Here is a 10,536-nt window from a genome sequence, read left to right as displayed (position 1 = left end):
CAAAATACCAAGAAAATCACCCACTCGTAGGCTGCGGGAACAAATGTAGTAAAATTACACATGTATTAGTTGGTAGACAATGATATTTTTTATTATTATTTAGAGACAAATAGGAACTTGAATATGCTTGTACATTGCATTTTAATATGCAGCTAAATGGTCGGCTCCCTATCTATCAACCCAGCGATGGTTGAAGTACATTTTTGTTTGTCTCCACTCTTCATGCTTGTGTGCAGCTATTGAGATGTTAAGAATTTGAGTCTTTCTTTGCTTTTGGATATTTTTGTATGCCCATTTCAGTTGTGATATTTTAAGTGTCCTCTTACTATGTAGTCCTTTGCAGGATTCTTGGGTAGAACCGTTGGAAAACTTGCTTCATACTATTTGCTTTGTGAGCTCCCCGAAATACTGTGTATATTTGAAGAAAGCATTACGTGCTATGTAATGAGACTTTTCCATCCCTTGTGTAGACCAAATTATAGAGAATCCATATTTTTTGGCAAAAAAACAGCAAGTGGTTGTAGATTATATGCTCCACAAATAATACACAACGTGTTACTTTGTAGTGTGAATTGTTTACACTATGTAGCTAAGGAAAGGTTCTAAAATTTATTACCATGTAATGTGTAATGCTGTAGTCTGTCCAAGCTTGTTTCATGGATTTTCCAAAAGCCTTCAACTCTTCTTCAAATGCTCAATGGTCATCCTTGCTCCAAGTGTGCTTGTCGCAAAGTATGAAAAGTTTGTCGAGAGCCTCCCACACTTGTGACTTCTTATTTCTTGCAAGACTATCTGCTTCATGGTCTTTTACTACATTGTGTACTAGCTTCCACAATTGATACTTTACTTTGGAAACATACCTTGACTGTCTTATAAGTCTTCTTTTACATTGAGCTTTTGATAGAAGCCTTCTGGATTTGACCCCACCGATAGATGGCTTGATAGGAACTTCTTTGCTATTTGTTGATTTCTTAAAATCCTTTGTTATATGAACATCTCCTCCATGAAGACCAATGTCAGACAAGACTCTCTCTAATGCTTGAATAATCTGCTTCTTTTGTTTCTCACAGAATGAAGCTTCCAAGAAAATCCAATATATAGAAACACCATTTTTTGATAATCCGACATAAGGCATGCAATGTGCATATGTGAACATTCCACAAAGGGATATCCAGCACAACTTTGAACTTAAAATCCTGCTTGTCTCTATTAGGTGCTCTCTTCCACCACTTCAGGTCTAAGACATATGTTGGTTCGTTTTGTAGGAGACAAGCATGGAGTCTTTGAGTTCCCCCCTTTGCTTATGTTGTACATGCATTTGAGGGTTTTAAGGTCACTTGTCATATGCCACTCGACTTGAAAACCAGCTTTGCCTTTCACATGAAGATTCTTTCCTTGCACTTTATTTTTAATTATAGTTGGTATTTCCGTTTTCTGGAATACCCATTGAAGTGTGTCATGGTCCTTTGTCTTAACCTTACATTGAAAATTGTAAGCTTGTGTTAGTAACAAACATAGACATCATAGCAAAATAGTGTGCCAGTTATACAAGTGTTTACTAACCTCAAATGACCCTAACCACCAAATGTGCTTTTTTGATTGCACACTGAAATATTTTGGGTTACCTTCTGTAATTGATAGGTCCAGTGCTCTATTCATAAGTGTGATTGTAACACACTCAATCCGATTTTTCTCTTTAATAATTTCACATTCATCCAAGTTTATAACAAACTTCAGATGTCCTTGGCACTCTTAAAAGGTGATACCATAGTACTCAACCGTTCTTCTTTGCACTAGTTGGAGATCAACAAAAATGTTGTTCCAAGGATTATACATAGTACTCCCCTTCTCACCCTCAAACAGTCCTTTAATATGGAAGCATTGGCCAATGTAGTCATCCACTTTTTGGTTTAGTAGGCCTCTCAGCTTCTATACTTCTACAGGTGTAGGAAAAAGCACACGTTTGATTCTTTGATCTTTCAAAGTCAATGAAGCCTTGAAGATAGAGGTGTAGCCTTTTCTGCTAACTTCACTCTCATCTAGTGCCTCTTGAGAATAGCGTTTACATCAATTTTATTGTTGTCCACAAATTGTTGCACAACATTCTGTTTGATTATCTTGTACTTCTTCTCTCGAATCATGTTTTTTGCAATGCTGCTGTATAGCAAACCTTTCATTTGTTTGATTAGAAGGATATTAGGACTGAAATTATCTTTGTTAGGCTCTAAATCATTTTTGAAATAAGAGTGGTTTCTTCAATTGCTAGTTTAAATCTATATTGTCATTACATTCAAAGTAATAAAGGCATAAGCAATCTTACCTTTCTTACTTAACCCTATGCTTGCCAGGTTTCACTTCACCAATATTGCAAAATTTTTTACTTCTCTATGGGGTAGCTTTTTTCTTTGATTTCTTTCACTTCTACTGGGTCGTCTTGAGTTCGTCAACTTCTTTTTGATGTTGTTCTTTCAGCTGTGAGCACTCAGCAACCTTCTGAGCTTTGTTTTTTTGCCTCTTGGTGGTATAGACACCTATACATATCAGCAATAGCAGATTGGCTAGATATGTATCCAAGTAAGCCTTTGTGGCCGTCACCTGCAAACTTCAGTAGTTGTGTTGGATTGGAAAAAGGAGGAGTGGAGTTTGTGATTGGGAATTTGGGGTAGATTGCTCTATCACACCATAAGTCGATATGGTGCAGGCCTTCTCTCCTCATTTTTTCCTTGTGCATGGCATATATTCTTGGACCTTTTCTTTGTTTTTGAAGATGAGCATACTCTTCTTGTAAGTCCATGTGAAGATGGTATAGCCTCTTCTTATTAGATTCTTCAATCACTTGATTGCAAGTTGCCATTGTTTTTTTCTACGTTCTCACAAAGCAGCATGTCTCGTGACTCAAAACTTTGCGATGGTAGTAAACGTCTAAAATCTTCAAAAAGAACAAATATTTTGTATGATATATCCGAAGATAGTTATGAGCACATAGTCTTAAATGCGATGTGAATTACTCCCTTGTGTTAAATGCGTCAGTTTCTTTATTCCTCTATAGATTCACATTTTGCAGTCAATGCACATATTTTATTGTTTTTGTTGCATGCACTTTGCGATTTTCGGCATTTTGAAAATGAGAAAATAAAGAAATTGAGAATTTCTTTCACGGCCCAAGGTGATAAATGGATATGGAATACAATGTTTATCTTGTGCCTTTTGTCTTGTGTCTTTTATCTTGTTGATAAATGGATATGAAATACAATGTTTATCTTGTGCCTTTTGTCTTGTGTCTTTTATCTTGTTGATCCATGCCTCCTACTCCATGATCATGACGGGACAAGAAGCTTCGATCTTCTCCTTGTTCACATTCCCTTGATTAGAAGTCCATGGGGAAAAGAGAGATTAGTGATTTCTTTTCCATCTCTTGATTTTTATTCAACCTCCATGAGAGTCCTATAGGGAAGAGGATTGTGTGATGCTCATTTTGTGTCTGTATCGTAATTTCGACAAGATGCAATTAATGCATAGATTCTTTGGGGAAAGGTTTTAGCTGTTAGTAGGGTTTTCGCCTTCTCTGAGTTTTACATATAAACTCAAGCTCCTATGATTTTCCTTTCTTCTTGACCTTGTAAACCTTTGCCATAGCTCCGTCAGCCTCCAGTTAGCGTTTTCGGTTCAGTTTTAGCATGGTGGCCCGTGGGGAATGATAGCTCTGTTTGCAGGGAATGATGGCTGTATTGTAGAGACCAAACGGTTTGCGCCATCGATGGCGTGCAAGGAAGGTGCTGCCTTTCATGGAGGCCAACTAGGGGATGATCACGACGACATTTTCCTTATGGACAAATGGGATGGACTAATTCATCATTGACACGGAATGCGTTACCTCGATGGATAGGGTCCAGGCTGGTGCGACCTAGCCTCGACCGCGCACTGTGGAGGCTGCTGCTATTGTTATTGACCTCCACCATCACCCAAAGCTAACCTGAAGGCAGCTGCTGGCTGAGCCAAATCTGTCGCTCCATCAACTCGATAGTCGCTAACTGCTTGCAACGTTCAAGCCAATCTGACTTGGTTGGAGCACGGGTCGAACCTGAACCGAGAGTTCCACCTACGAAGTCTGATCCAGAAACCCGAGCCGGAAGCTGAGCGAATAGCTGAGTCAAGAGTGTCGAGTAGAGCGACCTCTGAGCTAATCTTCTAGAAACGATTTTTTTATCAAACCTACCCACATTTCTAGAAGCAAAGGTGGATCAGCCACCATCAGTTATTGGTGGTAAGAAGGGGTATCATTCCTCCCCTTCTTGCCCACAATGCTCTTTTTGTGGGAAGGAAAGGGTTTTGAGAGGAACGTCAGATTGGTCTACTCTGAGAACGTTCAGGCAGGTGCAACAAAGCGCAGTAAGATTTTTTGCCATATCCCCCAAACATCACAAATCTACCCACAGAAAGAGGGGAGAAATAGGGCCAGAAATGTGAAGAGTTGGAGAAGGATGTGCTTCTCTGGGTGCAGTGGGTGGCCATTCTTGGCTGTGTACTAAGTCTCTTCCTTCTCATCGTTTCTTCTCTCCTCTCACCTTCGAATGCAGGCTCCTTGGCTCTTTGCATAGAGACCCCAGAGGTCTTTTGTTGTGGACGGGCGGAGAGGGGCGGCTTAGTCTTACCACTGAACGGCTCCCTAGCTCTTTGCGTAGAGCCCCAACAGGTCTTTCGTTGTGGACGGGCAGAGGGGAGCGGCTTAGTGTTCCCACTTTAAGGCATTACAACTTGACCGTGCCAAGACCCCCTTCCCGGGTCACAAGCCCTCTGGGCTAAGCACACGTGGACCATTGGTATCATTTCTTACACAGCTTTTGAAGGTAATGACCTGATGGAAAGCATATTTCTGTTGGCTTGGATAATGGTGAAGTTTAGCTATTGGATTCACTAGTTTTATGCAAAGTGAGAACCATGAGAGGGCATTCTAACAGGGTTGAAAGTCCGGCATGGAATGGCGGCCCTATTCTTAGCTTAGGCACTGCGACAACTCTATATTCAACCATGATGTGAGGATCAAAGATCACATGACAACCAAGATGTGTGCACATGAACAGGAAGTATGTGGGTTGAAATGATCCATATCTAGGGAGCATCTCGCAAGTACTTCTACTTCAATATGTCCAATGTTTTCTTGGATGTCACCTTAGTTGACACCCTCTTAAGTTCCCTAAATGAACTCTTTGATGACCTGAATTCCATCATCATGCTTCTCACAGCAAATGAATCCCTCTGCAAGCGACTTTCTTTATCTCCTTTGTGACCTAAATTCCATCATCATGCTTCTCAGCAAATCACTCCCTCTGCAAGCCACTTTCTTCATCTCCTTTGTGGCCCTGAAATGTTTTGTGGATTATGGCATGACACTCTCCCGCATTGTCCCTCATCATATACTACTTAAAGATGAAGTACCTTTGCAAGACCAAGTGTTGATAGGCTTGTCCTTAAATCGTAGAATGTGTTGTGATCACTACTATTTGGCACAGTTTTGTCCTCATTATAGGAGCATTTGCTTTATGTCCATGGTGTAATAATTCCAAGAGAACTATGCTAGCAGCAACTACTATCTCCCTCACCTTATTAAGGATGTAGATGGCCCTGCACATTGGCTACTTGATGATGACCCTCATGTAATTGAGGATGGTATAGTTATTTATGACTCCTTGGGCACCTTGGAATAATGTCTTTCCATGCACGAGAAATACACATAAGCAAGAGGTTTTTTTTTTAAATGAACACTAAAGTTAAGATCAATCATTCAGCCTTGTGTGTGAACGGAAAGAACCTTGGTATTGCACCAAGATCTTCTTGTTGGGATCACACTTGGTCTTGCTCTAGTGTGGTGCACTAGTTGCAGGGGCTTAGATCAAATCAAACTCTAAAAATGGAGAGAAAAAAAAGAACACATATGGCATACGATGTGTTGGCTTTGATGATCCAGCTCATCTATGCCTAGTACATGGAGTACATGTGGAACGCATCCTTCACCTCGAATGGTAAGTAATTGAGCAATTCTTGAATTATTGTCTTGAAATATGATGCTAATGGAAAAATGATATAAATATTGAAAGAATGAAGCATGAGAGGGTCAGGAAAACGCTTAGCTGGGATACTACCGAGACACCTGTAAGACCCAGTGAGAAGACATGAGCTCTGGAGGAAGCCCATGTGAGGTCCCAACCACATCACCTGTAAATCTTGAAATGAGGCATGAGCGCGAAAGAAAGAGTCTTTCCACCACTGATACTGCCGAGATGCCTATAAGACCCAGTGAGAAGGCACGAGGTATGGAGGAAGCCCAATTGAAGATACCTACTGAGTCACCTATAAGTGCTAGATAAAGAGGTATGAAAGCCAGAGGGGAAAGGTCACTGAGATACCTGTTAAGACGCCTGTAGGACTCCGTGTGAGAAGGCCTGAGGTCCAAAGGAAAACCTTAGTGAGGTCCCTACTACTGAGTTGTCTATATAAGGAAAAGGAACAAACAAAATATAAACCAAAATGGAAATATTAAAAGCATAAGAAAATCATGTAATGATTTGTGGAATGCAATTACTTGTTAGATGTAACTTTAGGACCCAAAGGAGGACTCACTTTGTGGACTTCCAGAGATAAAGCTCACTTCCCAGACACATGGAGCACAAGCAGGTGGCTACATCAACATAGACACTAGCACACTTGAGTGCCCATGGACGAGACTCTTCTCATCATCATATACTTATGGACTTCATCAAATTCATGAAAATCATCTTTCCACCATCTCCTTGGTCTACCATCAGCTTTGTGGTTCTAAATGATATATTGTATGACTTGAAATGGCTTGCATTGTACCTTCTAGCATCCACTTATTCATTGATTTTCATGATGTACTTGCTGGCATTGATAGGATATAGTACACTCTCAACTAAAGAAAGGGGAAGAGAGGTATTGATGGGTGTGCACACCCGCTAGCATTTTGGTATTAGCTTTGGTGTGAACACCCCCTAACATTAGTAGAATTACCTTAGGTTAATGAGTTGTGGGATTTGGTTATTACAAGATTTCATATGAAGAAGTTATTTTACAAGAGGGCTAGTGAGGAGTTAGGATCTTGTGGAGGTTACGAGAGCCCAATAGTCAAATGGATAGCCCAATAGTCACATGGGTATCCCAAGAGTCACATGGTTTGATGGCTATATAAATCCCCTCTTGTATGCAAATTGGACATGACTATGGTATGTATATGATTCTTGGACACACAATATGTGACACATGGATATGGAATACACTGTGATGTTATGTTGTTATGCTTGAATGTTTATCTTGCACCTTTTATCTTGTTATTGATCCATGCCTATTACTCCATGCTCATGTGTACATGTGTACTCCATCGCTATGTGTGTGGGAGCAAATGATTTCTCCCATGTTAGCAAGGCTATGCTGAGGAAAAGACATACCATAAACGAAAGAATACAGTTATACTTCAGCTTTCTTTTAGGTTTCAAATGAGATATTTGAGATGAATATAAAAAGTTTGTATGAGTAAAAATCAGAGATTCAAGGCATGGAGAGAATAAATAATTTAGGTGACATGTGGTTGCTGAATCAGGGTGCCCAATTTTGTCCACTCAAGCACCCTGTAAATATTAAAAAAACAGGCATTTGTTTACCTTTAGTGGCCAATCTCTCCTAGCTAACGAAGGAATTTCCTTTCAAGTTCTTTTTTGGAACATGACATGCAAAGTTGGGAATATAGTTGCATAATGTGATTAAGCATTACATAGCCGAAAGTCCTCATTTCCTTAGGTACAAAGTCAATGTACACACCATGTCCCGAATTTGGACTGATTCCATAAAATGTTAATATCTTTTATATAAAAATTCATATGAGATTCCCACTTTGGACCTTAGATCTTCATATAATATAGAGCTTTACTTGATTTTTTTAGAAAATTATAAACTATTTGTATATTTTCTTTGAATATTTTAAGGTCTTTAAAACATTATAATATATGCCACTTTTGCACCCACAATAACAACCTCTTAAAATGCTCAATCTCATAGATCAAAAGAGTGATAGATAGTGAGACATTAGTAGAATGTGGTGGTTAGTCAAAATTGAATATCCAATGGTTGGATTTTTACTAATCTCTTTTTCAAAATTCTTCCGGGCTAGCAGAAGGCTTGTAAATATTAATAATCTAATTAGTGAGATTACATTTTTGATATAAATAATCTAAAACCTTTAGGGACTAGTGTACTTGTAAGGGTGCATCTATGAAAAAAAAATAAATCACTCTAAGTATGAAAAAATTATTTTTGAATGATTTTATCATATGTTTTATTAATTTTGATTAGTTAGACTAATTTATATTAAATTAAGTTATATTGGGTTAACGTGAGTGCATGCATATTTTCTATTAGTTGCTTGATCTCATTTGAAGTACCTTGCCTCCCCCCAAATTTTTCCTCCAAGCATTGTCCCAGTCCAACAAAACTCGACACCCTGATATTGCAATAACCCCAAAGTTGAAACACAGTTGTTTATTTAGGTGTCACCTAAATAAATAATTTAGGTGACATATCCACGAGTCAAAGTTGACAGAATGAAATTTGTTCTTTTATAAGTCTTCTCTTTAAGGAATCATGTGTTAGGCACACTCTGATTTTGTTGGTTTATACCATTTGTTTCAAATCCAAGTCTCATTTACACATTTGTTTCAAATCCAAGTCTCATTTACACATTTGTTTCAAATCCAAGTCTCATTTACACATTTTCTTAGATCCTAACTTCTTTACATCCATTCTTTTGAATTATCATATGTAAATTTTTTGAGTTTGACTTATGTAGTTATCATAGTGATTTCATCATGACTATATTTTCTCTTCATGGATGCAAAAGGGTACCCTCGCACAGGTTGGTGCATATGCATGTACATCCCTTTCCACTTGACCGCCGCTTTTCCTTCCTAAGCGACATGCATGCATGCATGCGTGCACGCACACACACGCATGCATGCACATGCACACACACACACACACACACATTTATTGGCACATACACGATTAGTATCATGCATGGTACTTGTACATAAAGACATCAGTACATCTTTATGGATGTGCACACATTAGTAAAAATAATACAAAAGAACCAGAGAAATTTCTATGGTACATAGTTTTTAAGAGTTTCATCTGAGTCTTTTTTCCATACCATGTGTTTTTAATTGTGGTGTGTGCCATTTGTGTCTGAAGTGAACAAGTAAAATAAAAAATATGGTGTGATCCAATGGTGTTTAAAGTGAACAAGTAGAAAACACTAGGACCTTATAATTGTATTCAAAAGTGAACACGTAAGAAAGAAATGATAAGTGAATGAGTAGAAAAGAAATGGTTAAAGAAGAACCTTGCGATATAAACAAGAAATCATTGAAGTAGAACGTTATGACTATGTTCCAAGCACGAACACGTAGGAAACAAATGATAAAAATCATATTGTGGAACCATTACACACAAAATCGAAAATGATGTTGACTATATGCAACACTTTACGATCTTCCACAAGCAAACAACTAGATATCAACATTGTGAATCTAAGTAGAGTACCCACCATTAGTATTTGTGGCATACATTAGGAGTATGTGTGGCCCATATCAAAATTTTGCAAAGCACATGAAAATTTTGTTGAGGTTAAGAAGGCTTGCTAAGTTGCTACCATTGTAATACAATTTCTTTTCATAGCATTCATTACCTTCGAATAGTGCTATAATTACCCATTAAGACCATCTAATATTGTCATGATGGTGTGCCTAGAGGTGGTATTAGCATCCTTGTACCCCCCTCTTTCTCTTAATAAAGTTTTATGAAATGTAGGTTTTGCTCACTATAGAAGTATTTTTGCAAAGAAAAGACATACCATTAGAGAATCAAAACAACATCAACTTCAAGACCTTTTGGTTTTAGTGAAATTTTTTACATGAATATTTTTTTAAAAAAGGCAAACCAAACAATATTAAGGTCCTCCTCAACACCCTGCATGCTAAAAAGTTCACATATCGATTTACTTTATTTTCTCATGATTGGAGTTTTTTCATTGTGAAACATAAGTCTTTAATCATAAATCTAGAAAGTTTAATAAACAAAGCACAATAAGGGATGCATGGTATGCAGAAATAGCATAGGGGATATAGCCACGAGTCAAAGTTGAAACACTAAAATATGCTCATTCAAAAGTCTTCTCTTTAAGTAATTGTGTGTTGGGCAAACTCTTAATTTGGTGGTATATACCACTTTTTTCAAAATCAATTCTCATTCATACAATTTCTTAGAGCCTAACTTATCTTTCATTTTGTTGGATTACCATATAAAACTTTTTTGAGTTTAACTTATGTAGTTAGCATGGTGATTATGTTTGTGCATGGTGATTTGAATCTGACTTATGTAGTTAGCATGGTGATTTGATTATGTATATGTAGTGTGCATGGATGATTTGATCATGTATATGTTTGTGCATGGATGCAAGGTACACTTGCTTAT

This window comes from Cibotium barometz, chromosome 42, assembly GCF_041138505.1.
Source record: "Cibotium barometz isolate CiBa-2024 chromosome 42, ASM4113850v1, whole genome shotgun sequence".
Lineage (NCBI taxonomy): Eukaryota > Viridiplantae > Streptophyta > Polypodiopsida > Cyatheales > Cibotiaceae > Cibotium > Cibotium barometz.
Note: the sequence above shows the minus strand (reverse complement) of the source record.